This window comes from Balaenoptera borealis (genome assembly GCF_965194805.1).
Source record: "Balaenoptera borealis genome assembly, chromosome: X".
NCBI classification, from domain to species: domain Eukaryota; kingdom Metazoa; phylum Chordata; class Mammalia; order Artiodactyla; family Balaenopteridae; genus Balaenoptera; species Balaenoptera borealis.
In genome coordinates this window covers 28,471,878-28,487,286 of record NC_138881.1, presented here as the reverse complement: position 1 = coordinate 28,487,286, position 15,409 = coordinate 28,471,878, and the positions used below count along the sequence as shown (strand labels likewise).

At 36.0% G+C, this 15,409-nt stretch overlaps 1 protein-coding gene across 8 annotated transcripts in view; it reads left to right on the top strand.

Moving 5' to 3' along the window:
* Nucleotides 1–15,409, top strand: part of DMD (dystrophin) — a 2,485,149-nt gene that overhangs the window by 1,631,706 nt on the left and 838,034 nt on the right. The gene's annotated exons all lie outside the window — the stretch shown is intronic.

The window sequence follows — 15,409 nt, the reverse complement described above, 5'->3', positions numbered from 1 at the left end:
GGCAAAAACCTCAGTCTTTTTTTTTACTAAGTATTTTCCATGTTTGATTCAAAGCTAAGTAAACATAGCTTGTCCTACTGGGAAACTTTAAATTTTAAACAGAATAAATATTTATAATTAGATGCAATGCCTAGTTTTCCTATTAGCCATTCTCATGTTGTATCCTGTGAAATAATAACTGTGTAAGGTGTTAATAATTATTTCAAAGGGTGAAGGAGTTTAAATGGTTTAAATCGTCATACAGATTTTCATGATCCACATATAACTAGGTTAAAAAGATTATACAGATTTTTCTTATGTCAGAATTTTCATATCTTTAATTCCCTAGTATGTGTCTAATAAAGGGATTTAATATATAGCAGATATCATCAAACTTCAGTAAAGTGCCAGATAGTAAATGCTTTTGGCTTTGTCAACCATTCAGTCTCTGTTGCAGCTACTCAACTCTGCTGTCATAGTACGAGTGCAGTCATAGACAATATGTAAATGAATGGGCGTGGCTATGTTCCAATAAAACTTTATTTTCAAAAACCAATGACAGGCAGGATTTGGCTCATGGTCCATAGTTTTGAAACCCCTTGTATGTATCTTCCTCCAATTTAATTTAGTTAATTTTACACAGAACTTGCCTTCCATAGCACACACTTTGTTTTTCATGTAAAATCTCCCAAGAATAATGGGAATAATGTTACCTCTCTCACACACACAATTGAGATGGTATCATTCTGAGACTGTGAATTTAAGAATTGAACAAATACTATATAGTAGGTAATGAGAATAGAGTGTGATCACAATAGAGTACCTGTCCTTATGGTACTTGCTGTATATTGACAAACATAGGAGATTATATTATACCCTGTGCTAGAAAAATTATGAGGAGCTATGGGACTACATAACAGGGCCCATAACTTAGGCTTGATTAGGAATAGGTTGCTAATTAATTGAGGAAAGCTTCATAGAGGAGGTGATGGCTTACCTGAGATTGAAGAGGTAACTAGAAGCTACATAGATCAAGACAATGGGAAGGGTATCCGAGAAAGATGGGACAGAGTGTGCTGAGTCCTGACATGGATGTGGTACTAGATTGCAAAGAAGAGTAAGTTGTTCAGTGGATTGTGCAATGGAAAGAAAGATGAAGAAAGAGAAGTAAGTAGAGATCAGATCATAAAGAGGTTTTTGATCCACATTAAAAAAGTTGGATTTTATCCCATTGGCACTAGGGAGTTATTGAAGGTGTGAGAGTATGATCAGAGACATATTTTAGAAGTATTATTCATTCTGAAGTGTTAAGAATGGATAAGACGACAAGGTAGGAGGCAGAAACCAATTAGGAAATAGCCACAGTAACCAGTGAGAGAGGATGGGAGGAGGAGACAGTAGCAGGGATTATGGAGGAAAGTGGGAATACTCAAGAGAGACATGTCAAGTGGAATTATGAGGACAATTATTGATACACTCTGGGTGTGAGGGAGAGGAAAGAATCAAGGATGCCTCTCATTTCTAGTTTGAGAGACTGGGAGCTGGCAGAGCCATCCATGGACGTTGACAGAGGAGCCAGCTTGGGAGGGAAGATGATGGTGTTTTGAATGTCTGGGAAGGGGAGAACCTAGCCATGACTGAAAGCAGAAAAACTAAGGTCATTCACTCTTCATTGCATCTTCCATCAGATGGTAATGGCTTTGTTACAGGTTTTACTGATAAATTGTGTCACTCTGCCTCTGATAGATGACGGTCCAAAGCATCCTCAGTGTTTTCAGAAATCTATTCCAGCACCTCTGTAGACAGTACACAACAAAAATATGGAAGAAGTGCTGTGATTCAGTTAGTCAATTGGACCTATTAAAGTAGGATTGGAGAAGGGTTCAACCTGAGATCCCCAAAAAGATTATTCTAGAACTTCTTTTTATCTGAGAACTGAATTTGATAGAGAATATGAATTATGAAAGCCTTGGGATTCTAGGTAGAATCTCTTAAGATTTGGCTTGTTTTACTTCATCTCCTACTAGTCTCCCCTCTGTCATTCCATTCCAAACATTTTTTCCTACTTCTTTGTTGTTTTTGGAACATTCTAACCACACTCCTGCCTCAGGACCTTTGTACTTGTTTTCCTTTGCTTAGAGTGTTTTCTCCCCAGTACTTGAATGGATTGCTCCCTCACCTCCTTTATTACCTAACTTTATTCAAGCTGATGTTAAAGTAGAAGCCCCGCATTTCAGTGGCTTACCACTATAGAAACTTCTCACTCATGCAAAATTCAAAAAGTTGCTTCTGATCAGCAAGCAGGCAGCTCCCCTCTAAATTGTGAATCAGGGACCCAGTCTACTTTGATTTTGTAGCTCTGACATTTTTAACATGTGGCTTTCAAAATCCCTATGCTTTTCTACATTAGAAAGAGAAAGAACAAGGAATATCATCTATGTGGGGGTGAGGTTAAGAGCCAGGCCTGGAATCGGTGAGAATCACTTTTGTGTATATTCCATTGGCTAGAATTCAGTTATGTAGTCACACCTAATGGCCAGAGAGAATGTGACATGACAACTAGCTTCATAGTTAAAAGAAGAGAATAAAGTTTTTTGATGAGCAGCCAGCCAGTCTCTACCATTACGATTTTACTCAAATACCCCTTCTCAGTGAAGCCTTCTCTGATCACCCTTTACAAAACTGCAACCACCCTCCAGCTCCACTCAATATTCCCTTTCTTCCAGCTTCATTTTTTCCCCTCTGTAGCACTTACCGCTTTGCCACAATCGATATTTTTCACTTCTTTATCTTGTTTATTGTCTGGAATGTAAGCTTCATGAGGGCAAAGATTGTTACCTACAGTCACCGCCATATCATTGGACACTAGTAGACCTTCGAAAGGTGTTTTGTTGCATTGTAACCATACGTTTACTTTGCCTAGAAGTAGTCTCATCTGGTGGCACATTTAGTCGTAGACTAGCATTTTGACTCTAATTGTCTTTCCCCAAAAAAATTTGTCAAGGAAGCTTGTCAGAAGAAAGAAATGGAGCTGTCAACTGGCTCATCAAAAAGCTCAGTTTCACATAGTCCCCCTGTGTACTCGTACATGCTTTATGAATACTTTTATGTATATAAGTATGTTGCCTTAGGCAAAATTCTGAGATAGAAATAGCAGTTCAGTATCCAGAGTCTCCCTTTTTAAAAAAAAAAAAAAAAAAAAAAACTCTTTTTATATTTTCTCTACCATTTGTTGAATGCCATTAGTGAAAGCAGTAGGCTAAAACTGGAGTTTCTGAAAGCAAATTTAATCCAAACAACCACAATATGAAGTGTTTATTGTCCCCATTTTAAGATGAGGAAATTGAGGCCTGTAGAGGTTAAGTAACTTGCCCAGGTTCACACACTCAACTAATAACTTTCAGGGCTTAGGTTTGAACTTTTTTTTTTTTCCTTTCAGGAACTCTCACTGCTAAGCTCCATGATTTCCCTTCTCATTCTTCACATCTACCCACAAGTTGCTAATGTTTTCCTTAATATTGAGGAGTAAATGCCTGAGGAACCTTGATATGTTATGCCTCTCAGTTGCACTTCATTTTTATAAAGGACAAACTAGGCACAATGAATGAATGTCTGATTGTGTGACTTGAGTACTAACCAGATTTGGGAGGTATGTTGGTTGGTTTAAAAATCGAGTTGATGCCTGGGTTCTGATGCTAGCAATGCCCTCTAGACAGTATGACTTGGAGAAGTTACTATGTGTGCCTAAGCATGAATGTGCCTAAGCATGAATGTGCCTAAGCATGAATGTTTTTTTTCCTTAAGAGACACCTTTATATTTGAATCTTTCTAGAGTTTCTCAAATTATAAGACACTCACTTGTTTTATTTTGCGCAAAACAACAAAGTACTGTCTGGGAAAGACATATTGGCTTAATCTCAGTTTATGCTTATTTTGGTTGCTTGTAGCAGTCACTTGATACAGGAAGAAAACAAGTTTAACAGAAGTAGTGATTAACTTTGGTGGTATGACATCACAATTTCATGAGTTGAATGCCATTGTAAACAAACTCTGGAAAGATTATTTTAAAAGCAACTCAGTAAGTGGTTGCATCATGTAGCTCATGGACATATGGCACAGAGAAAAGAAAAACTGTCTTTACATAACGTAAAACTGTCTTCTGTACGTAAATGTGTGTTTGTGGCTTGGAATAAAATTTCCAGTAGAACATTACACGTGGCAGTACTGTACCTCAAGCCACATGGGTGGAAGAGAAGATGACACTGTTTAGAAAACTGAATTAGATAACTCAAAAGTGCATCCATCAGAATGACAGATCCAGTGTTGAAGATGTGTGTGAAGAATGTTGCCACAATTGTTGTATAAACTATGAATGGGGAAGTGTGATCTTTCTAATGTTATATAATTTTAAATTAGTGGTCTTTCTAATGTAATACGTTATATGATTTTAAATTAGTATGCACCATCAAATTATTGAATTAGGCATTATATGTAGATGGGTGATAGATGATTCTATCTACATTTCCCAAAGTTTCTATGTTACATTTGATCAGAAACTTAGAGAGGAACTTCTCATTTGGAAAATAGGATAGAGAGTCACCTTATACTTGGATATATATGGTATATAAATCTCTGGGGCTTCAATTTCTTCATTGGGAATATTAGGGAGACAATACACATGATGTATTGAGTGTTAAAAGAGATTCAAATGTGAAAATACCTAGCATTTGGCCTGGAACACTAGGTAGACCCTCCTCTTCTAAAATCATGTCACGTGATTTGGCAGTCTTTACCTCTTACCGTAAGAGCAGCCCAACAGAAAATGTTCATTTAGAATTAATGTTAAATTCATTGAATTTAGCAACACATCAGTAACTCTTCCTTTCTGAGTATGCAAATCTCTCCCCATCATAATATGTGCTTCCTTCAATTGCATTAAGAGCATTTATAATGTAAACGGCTACAGAGCCAGTATTTCAAACAGAAGCCATTCTTTAAAAAAAAAAAAGTAGCTAAATGTATTGAAATGCCTCTAAAAGTAAAATATTTAGCACTTAATTGCAGATGGGTGATGTTAAATATCCCATTCATTATTATTACTACCACATGCCTGAATAAATCCTATCATAAGCATTAAGCGAGTAGGTAAACAAAGAAAGAACACTTCATGTGATGAATGCCAATATAAAGCACGTTTAAACTGTTCTGTCAAGAGACAAGCCTGGAAATGCTAACTGCGTTCCTTAGCTTTTCTGCAATCATCTGAATACATAAATTCAAATTGCAGCTTTTAAAACTTCAAACCAAGGCTTTTGAAATTTCAGAAACACATGCACTTGAAAGAGCAGATTATAACAGTGTCCCGGTGGGATTTGGGCGCCATCTTTTTTTATATTTCAAAGTATAAAAAACAAACCTAGACAAGAAATGACTACCAAATGTTTTCATATTTAAAAAGAAGATGCTGTACTCTTTAAGAAATTAAATCATCAACAAAAAGTTTTCTACAAACATTGTGTGACAAGAAAGATTATAGCAAATAGCTTAGCCAAAGCTTTTACTTTTTAAGTGATGATTTATTCTATCTGGGAGTTCTTAGGACTTTTCCAAATTAGTATACAGTTAATATCCATAAAATCATATGCAATCACTGCCTTTCAAACTGATGCTGAAGGTTAATTAGAAAACGTACTTAATTATTTATAGTGCACAGATGAGTCCCAGATACTCTCAGTGTCCAAATACACTGTAAACATAGAAAATTTAGCAGATTTATGGTGGAAAGACAGTAGTTCTATGCAAATTAATTTATTGATTTAATGGAATCCCTACCAAAGTCCCCAATGAGATTTATTTTGTAATTTGACCAAATGATACTTCGTAGTACATAAATTAGAATAGCTAAGGTAAGAGAGGGGTTTAACCTACCAGGAATTAGACATACTTTCAAGCTGCAATGGTTGAAGTAGTGTATTGCTGTCACAAAAATCTGTGGTGTATCTGCAAAAAGAACCTTATTGAATGTAAAACACAAAATATAATGAAGAAATCACCACAAATCAATAGAGAATAGATTGTGCTGGGGAAAAAATATCAATTTCTGAAAAACCCTTCAAGGTCAGAAACTCAACTATATAAATTTAAAATGGATTAAGCAGGTAGTTTTTTTAATATTTATTTATTTATTTATGGCTGCATTGGATCTTCATTGCTGCACATGGGCTTTTTCTAGTTGCAGCGAGAGGGGGCTACTCTCTGTTGTGGTGCACGGGCTTGTCATTGCAGTGGCTTCTCTTGTTGCAGAGCACGGACTCTAGGCACACAGGCTTCAGTCGTTGCAGCACGTGGGCTCAGCAGTTTTGGCACGTGGGCTCTAGAGCACAGGCTCAGTAGTTGTGGCGCATGGGCTTAGTTGCTCTGCGGCATGTGGGATCCTTCCGGACCAGGGATGGAACCCATGCCCCTGCACTGGCAGGTGGACTCTTAACCACTGCACCACCAGGGGAGTACCCAGTTAGGTTTTTTTGTTTGTTTGTTTTTTGTTTTTTTTAATGAACGTATAAGGATCCAGAATAAAGGCAAATATCTAAACAATTGTAGGGTGGTCACAGTTTTCAGAGTAGTATCAATGAAAGAAATAACAAAGAAATTGATAAAATTTTATTTAGAAAGAAGCAAAAATATTTTTAGAAAAGGTAAAAGGGAAGCTATAAAAATATTCTCAATAAATATATTTTTAAGATAATGTGAAAAGAGCCCTTACAAACAAATAAGAAAACACTGAGGCAAAATGGGCAACAGACACAGCAGACGACTGACAGTAGAAACAAATGAAAAATATACACATGTATACAAAATTGTTTAATTTTTCTATTAATAAAAAATGTAAAAAAATCCATGACAAACTATTTTTCTTTTATCAAGTATATAAATTTTAATGCTCAGTAGTGATAAATCTGTTGACTTTCATATTTATAACTCTTTTTAAATTTATACTTTATAATTGTTGGTGGAAGTGTACATGTATTCTTAGTACCAGCATTGCAAAGAAATTTAGCAATGTGTATCTAAATTCTTAGTATTCTCATTGTTAACTTTTCTTCCTTATTCTAAGGAAATTAGCAGATAGATGAGCCAAAGCACATAAACAAATGTATTTGTTATAGGGTTATTTATTATAATGAAAAATTAGAACCAAACTAAATGCCAAATAACAGAACAATGGTAAAATATGGTGTACTTATATATGGCTTATTACTCAGATCTTAAAAATCAATTTTTCAAGTAATAAATAATGACCTAAGGAAATACAGTAGCATATTAAATGAATAGGTATACAATGTTTGTATAGAGTTTGATCCAAATTAAATATATAAATCTTAATTACAATGAAAAGTATATCTCCACTCTTATTCTTTTTTTTTTAAACACACACACGCTGTATTTTATTTTTACAAGAGATAAATAGACTGACAAGCATTGTACATAGATGACCATAACAAAAGCAACAATGATTGCAATTACCAAACATGAAACACACTCATACTATGTCATAATATTGACATTCAGTCCAGTAATCCTCCACTGTAGCAGCTCCTTTACTTTGCAGTGAAAATTGATTTGTATATTCTTTGCCTCTGAGTCCTTGTGGGATTTTTTTTTTAATTCAAACAGAAAGTCACAAAAATTATACTCATCCTCATCAGTTCACTCAGTCCCATGTAATTAATTTTTTTTTTCATCTTGATCTTTTGTTAGCACTTTTATGAGTTGATCAGTTTTTCATTAGAGTTCTGAAAATGCTTATTCATTCAGTTCAGCAGTACAGTCAGTTACCAGAAACCTGTACTTGTCAGAGTCTTTTCCATGAATTTCTTGAAGATGAAACCCTTTTATAGGAACATATTTGCAAAAGCATCAGAGTACACCCAGAACTGTCTGTAAATGACAAAAGACTTAAAAATGACCACGGTTAAAGATTTGATGAAAGTTCATAATAATGCAGTTGACAAGAAAATTAGTTATTTCTGAGATATACATTTAAAGTAATAACTAGGATTATGACTTATAACATTATACGAGAACATATAAGATTTTTAGAAATTTCATGTAATGTCTGAAACATTTATATTAACATATTTCCATACAAATAACCCAATGAAAGTTTAGTATTAGTTGTTTTGTTTGTTTGTTTTTTTATACTGCAGATTCTTATTAGTCATCAACTTTATACACATCAGTGTATACATGTCAATCCCAATCGCCCAATTCAGCACACCACCATCCCCACCCCACCGCAGTTTTCCCCCCTTGGTGTCCATCTGTCTGTTCTCTACATCTGTGTCTCAACTTCTGCCCTGCAAACCGGCTCATCTGTACCATTTTGCTAGGTTCCACATACATGCGTTAATATACGATATTTGTTTTTCTCTTTCTGACTTACTTCACTCTGTATGACAGTCTCTAGATCCATCCACTTCTCAAAAAATGACTCAATTTCATTCCTTTTTATGGCTGAGTAATATTCCATTGTATATATGTACCACAACTTCTTTATCCATGCGTCTTTTGATGGGCATTTAGGTTGCTTCCATGACCTGGCTATTGTAAATAGTGCTGCAATGAACATTCGGGTGCATGTGTCTTTTTGAATTACGGTTTTCTCTGGGTATATGCCCAGTAGTGGGATTGCTGGGTCATATGGTAATTCTATTTTTAGTTTTTTAAGGAACCTCCATATTGTTCTCCATAGTGGCTGTATCAATTGACATTCCCACCAAGAGTGCAAGAGGGTTCCCTTTTCTCCACACCCTCTCCAGCATTTGTTGTTTGTAGATTTTCTGATGATGCCCATTCTAACTGGTGTGAGATGATACCTCATTGTAGTTTTGATTTGCATTTCTCTAATAATTAGTGATGTTGAGCAGCTTTTCATGTGCTTCGTGGCCATCTGTATGTCTTCTTTGGAGAAATGTCTATTTAGGTCTTCTGCCCGTTTTTTGACTGGGGTGTTTGTTTCTTTAATATTGAGCTGAATGAGCTGTTTATATATTTTGGAGATTAATCCTTTGTCCGTTGATTCGTTTGCAAATATTTTCTCCCATTCTGAGGGTTGTCTTTTCGTCTTGTTTATGGTTTCCTTTGCTGTGCAAAAGCTTTGAAGTTTCATTAGGTCCCATTTGTTTATTTTTGTTTTTATTTCCATTACTCTAGGAGGTGGATCAAAAAAGATCTTGCTGTGATTTATGTCAAAGAGTGTTCTTCCTATGTTTTCCTCTTAAGAGTTTTATAGTGTCCACTCTTACATTTAGGTCTCTAATCCATTTTGAGTTTATCTTTGTGTATAGTGTTAGGGAGTATTCTAATTTCATTCTTTTACATGTAGCTGTCCAGTTTTCCCAGCACCACTTATTGAAGAGACTGTCTTTTCTCCATTGTATATCTTTGCCTCCTTTGTCATAGACTAGTTGACCATAGGTGCGTGGGTTTATCTCTGGGCTTTCTATCTTGTTCCATTGATCTATGTTTCTGTTTTTGTGCCAGTACCATATTGTCTTGATTACTGTAGCTTTGTAGTATAGTCTGAAGTCAGGGAGTCTGATTCCTCCAGCTCCGTTTTTTTCCCTCAACACTGTTTTGGCTATTCGGGGTCTTTTGTGTCTCCATACAAATTTTAAGATGATTTGTTCTAGCTCCGTAAAAAATGCCATTGGTAATTTGATAGGGATTGCATTGAATCTGTAGATTGCTTTGGGTAGTATAGTCATTTTCACAATATTGATTCTTCCAATCCAAGAACATGGTATATCTCTCCATCTGTTGGGATCATCTTTAATTTCCTTCATCAGTGTCTTATAGTTTTCTGCATACAGGTCTTTTGTCTCCTTAGGTAGGTTTATTCCTAGGTATTTTATTCTTTTTGTTGCAATGGTAAATGGGAGTGTTTCCATAATTTCTCTTTCAGATTTTTCATCATTAGTGTATAGGAATGCAAGAGATTTCTGTGCATCAATTTTGTATCCTGCAACTTTACCATATTCATTAATTAGCTCTAGCAGTTTTCTGGTGGCAGTTTTAGGATTCTCTATGTATAGTATCATGTCATCTGCAAACAGTGACAGTTTTACTTCTTCTTTTCCAATTTGTATTCCTTTTATTTCTTTCTCTTCTCTGATTGCTGTGGCTAGGACTTCCAGAACTATGTTGAATAATAGTGGTGAGAGTGGACATCCTTGTCTTGTTGCTGCTCTTAGAGGAAATGCTTTCAGTTTTTCACCGTTGAGAATGATGTTTGCTGTGGGTTTGTCATATATGGCCTTTATTATGTTGAGGTAGGTTCCCTCTATGCCCACTTTCTGGAGAGTTTTTGTCATAAATGGGTGTTGAATTTTGTCAAAAGCTTTTTCTGCATCTATTGAGATGATCATATGGTTTTTATTCTTCAATTTGTTAATATGGTGTATCACATTGATTGATTTGCGTATATTGAAGAATCCTTGCATCCCTGGGATAAATCCCACTTGATCGTGGTATATGATCCTTTTAATGTGTTGTTGGATTCTGTTTGCCAGTATTTTGTTGAGGATTTTTGCATCTATATTCATCAGTGATATTGGTCTGTAGTTTTCTTTTTTTGTAGTGTCTTTGTCTGGTTTTGGTATCAGGGTGATGGTGGCCTCATAGAATGAGTTTGGGAGTGTTCCTTCCTCTGCAATTTTTTGGAAGAGTTTGAGAAGGATAGGTGTTAGCTCTTCTCTAAATGTTTGATAGAATTCACCTGTGAAGCCATCTGGTCCTGGACTTTTGTTTGTTGGAAGATTTTTAATCACAGTTTCAATTTCATTACTTGTGATTGGTCTGTTCATATTTTCTGTTTCTTCCTGGTTCAGTCTTGGAAGGTTATACCTTTCTAAGAATGTGTCCATTTCTTCCAGGTTGTCCATTTTATTGGCATAGAGTTGCTTGTAGTAGTCTCTTAGGATGCTTTGTATTTCTGTGGTATCTGTTGTAACTTCTCCTTTTTCATTTCTGATTTTATTGATTTGAGTCCTCTCCCTCTTTTTCTTGATGAGTCTGGCTAATGGCTTATCAATTTTGTTTATCTTCTCAAAGAACCAGCTTTTAGTTTTATTGATCTTTGCTATTGTTTTCTTTGTTTCTATTTCATTTATTTCTGCTCTGATCTTTATGATTTCTTTCCTTCTGCTAACTTTGGGTTTTGTTTGTTCTTCTTTCTCTAGTTGCTTTAGGTGTAAGGTTAGCTTGTTTACTCGAGATTTTTCTTCTTTCTTGAGGTAGGCTTGTATAGCTATAAACTTCCCTCTTAGAACTGCTTTTGCTGCATCCCATAGGTTTTGGGTCATCGTGTTTTCATTGTCATTTGTCTCTAGGTATTTTTTGATTTCCTGTTTGATTTCTTCAGTGATCTCTTGGTTATTTAGTAACGTATTGTTTAGCCTCCATGTGTTTGTGTTTTTTACGTTTTTTTCCCTGTAATTCATTTCTAATCTCATAGCGTTGTGGTCAGAAAAGATGCTTGGGGCTTTCCTGGTGGCGCAGTGGTTGAGAGTCTGCCTGCCAATGCAGGGAACACGGGTTCAAGCCCTGGTCTGGGAAGATCCCACATGCCACGGAGCAGCTGGGCCTGTGAGCCACAATTACTGAGCCTGCGCGTCTGGAGCCTGTGCTCCGCAGTAAGAGAGGCCGCGATAGTGAGAGGCCCGTGCACCACGATGAAGAGTGGCCCCTGCTTGCCGCAACTAGAGAAAGCCCGCACACAGAAATGAAGACCCAACACAGCCAAAAATAAATAAATAAATAAATAAATATTTTAAATTAAAAAAAAATGTTAAAAAAAAAAAGGAAGAAAAATGCTTGATATGATTTCAATTTTCTTAAATTTACTGAGGCTTGATTTGTGACCCAAGATGTGATCTCTCCTGGAGAATGTTCCGTGCGCACTTGAGAAGAACTTGTATTCTGCTGTTTTTGGATGGAATGTCCTATAAATATCAATTAAATCTATCTGGTCTATTGTGTCATTTAAAGCTTCTGTTTCCTTATTTATTTTCATTTTGGATGATCTGTCCCTTGGTGTATGTGAGGTGTTAACGTCCCCCACTATTACTGTGTTACTGTCAATTTCCTCTTTTATAGCTGTTAGCAGTTGGCTTATGTATTGAGGTGCTCCTATGTTGGGTGCATATATATTTATAATTGTTATATCTCTTCTTGGATTGATCCCTTGATCATTATGTAGTGACCTTCCTTGTCTCTTGTAACATCCTTTATTTTAAAGTCTATTTTATCTGATATGAGTATTGCTACTCCAGCTTTCTTTCAATTTCCATTTGCATGGAATATCTTTTTTCATCCTCTCACTCTCAGTCTGTATGTGTCCCTAGGTCTGAAATGGGTCTCTTGTAGACAGCATATATGTGGGTCTTGTTTTCGTATCCATTCAATGAGCCTGTGTCTTTTGGTTGGAGCATTTAATCCATTCACGTTTAAGGTAATTATTGATATGTTTGTTCCTATGACCATTTTCTTAATTGTATTGGGTTTGTTTTTGTAGGTCCTTTTCTTCTCTTGTGTTTCCCACTTAGAGAAGTTCCTTTAGCATTTGTTGTAGAGCTGGTTTGGTGGTGCTGAATTCTCTTACCTTTTGCTTATCTGTAAATCTTTTGATTTCTCCATTGAATCTGAATGAGATCCTTGCTGGGTAGAGTAATCTTGGTTGTAAGTTCTTCCCTTTCATCACTTTAAATATGTCATGCCACTCCCTTCTGGCTTGTAGAGTTTCTGCTGAGAAATCAGCTGTTAACCTTATGGGAGTTCCCTTGTATATTATTTGCCTTTTTTCCCTTGCTGCTTTCCATAATTTTTCTTTGTCTCTAATTTTTGCCAATTTGATTACTCTGTGTCTCGGCGTGTTTCTCCTTGGGTTTATCCTGTATGGGACTCTCTGCCCTTCCTGGACTTGGGTGGCTATTTCCTTTCCCATGTTAGGGAAGTTTTCGACTATAATCTCTTCAAATATTTTCTCAGGTCCTTTCTCTCTCTCTTCTCCATCTGGGACCCCTATAATGCGAATGCTGTTGCGTTTAATGTTGTCCCAGAGGTCTCTTAGGCTGTCTTCATTTCTTTTCATTGTTTTTTCTTTATTCTGTTTCACAGCAGTGAATTCTACCATTCTGTCTTCCAGGTCACTTATCCGTTTTTCTGCCTCAGTTATTCTGCTATTGATTCCTTCTAGTGTCTTTTTCATTTCAGTTATTGTATTGTTCATCTCTGTTTGTTTGTACTTTAATTCTTCTAGGTCTTTGTTAAACATTTCTTGCATCTTCTTGATCTTTGCCTCCATTCTTTTTCCGAGGTCCTGGATCATCTTCACTATCATTATTCTGAATTCTTTTTCTGGAAGGTTGCCTATCTCCACTTCATTTAGTTGTTTTTCTGTGGTTTTATCTTGTTCCTTCATCTGGTACATAGCCCTCTGCCTTTTCATCTTGTCTATCTTTCTGTGAATGTCTAAATTTCTTTTTTTTTACAGTAGGTCCTTGTTGGTTATCTATTTTAAATATAGCAGTGTGTACATGTCAATCCCAAACTCCCAATCTACCCCTCCCCCCCACCCTTCCCCCCGGAATAGTTTTATTTTTTATAGCAGTTTTAGGTTCACAGCAAAACTGAGTAGAAGGTACAGAGATGATTTTTTTTTTTGTACTAAGTCTTTGAAATCTCGTGTGCATTTTACACTTACAGCACACCCCAATTCCCCTTACATCATTTCAAGTGCTCAGTAGCCACATGCGAAGGTTTCTAGTATATTGAACAGAACAAATCTAGACCCTCATAGAGTGCTGTAATGACTTTGGCTTTTTATTTGAATGAATTGGGAAGCAATAGAAGAGTTTTGAGTGCAACGGTGATATAATATGACTTGAGTTTTCATAGGAGCCCATAATATGACTTGAGTTTTTATAGGATCTACTGTTTTGAGAATAGACAGAGAAGAGAATGTCTTCTCATGTGCCTCAGGTAGACTTTGGACAAGCTCCCATCAAAGAACTAAACTGAGGATAGATGAGTACAAATCCAATAACCGGATCTGGTTTGGGGAATTAGTGTAACTGTAGTTATCTCAATGCCCTGTCTTTGCACAGGCTGTGAATAAGATCTCTTTTCATGCTTCAGCACCCAGGTAGACCATTATCTTCTCTGGGACATCTCCTATGTCTTGCCCCGGAAATAACTTATCCTCTACTATATTCCATCATAGTCCTAGATTTACATGCTTCTTCCCTCTCATGGACTGTGAGATCCTCAAGGCAAGGTACATAATACATTTATCTTTGATTCTAATGCCCAGTTGAGTCACTGGAAGTAAATGAGCCCTCAGTAAATATGTTTTAACTTGAAGCAAAAAAAAAAATTAGCTGAACAGCCCCCAAATGGAAACAACTCATATGTCCACCAACAGAGATATATTATATATTTATACAGTTTAGTACTATACAGTGAGGAAGATAACTACACACAACCCAGATGATGATTGTAAACATTATATTGAGTGAAAGACAATGTATATGATTCCATATACGTAACGTTCATACAGGCAAAGTAATCAAAGTTGACTGGTTACTGTACACTTGGAGGAAGTGACTGCAAGGGTCAAGGGGGGCCTCTGAGCTTCTGATAACATTCTATTTGTTTTCTGGTTATTTGGTGTATCCATTTTTTAAAACTATTGAGCTATATAATTATATGTACGCTTTCCTATATGTGTATTATACTTCAATTAAAAACTTATATACCAGAGATATATAGTTCCCAAAAGACAACAAAACAAAAAAATGTAAATTATTTTAAGCGCAGCTCATTTTGCTCAGCTGTGTTATGATTCAATATGTAAGAATAAATTTATGGCTAATTGAGTAACATACAGTATATGTGTTTTTATAATTAAAAACTTCCACTAGTACAACATATGTTAAGTATTTTAAATCAGTTTCCCTCTTTCCTCCAAAAGGATTATGAGTCATAATTTGGAAAACATTTTAACATGCAGTAATTTAGTGGATTCAGTTAATTCTCTTGTTTTTACTTTTACCTTACAATTTTCCATAAAGATGTATTTTATTTAAACATTTTAAAACATGCAGCTTCATTTTAGATACTTACTCTAGTGAAGTTGTTCTCAACCAGGGGCAGTTTTGCCCCCAGGGTGATACTTGACTATGCCGCAAGACATTTTTGGTTGTCAAAACTAGGGGGATGCTACTGGCATACAGTGGGGAGAGGCCAAGGATACTGCTAAACTTCCTGCAGTGCCCAGAGCAGCCCATTCGCAACTAAGGATTATTTAATCCTAAATGTCAGTAGTGCTGAGGTTGAGAAACACTGCTCTAGTTTCATAACGTAATGTTGG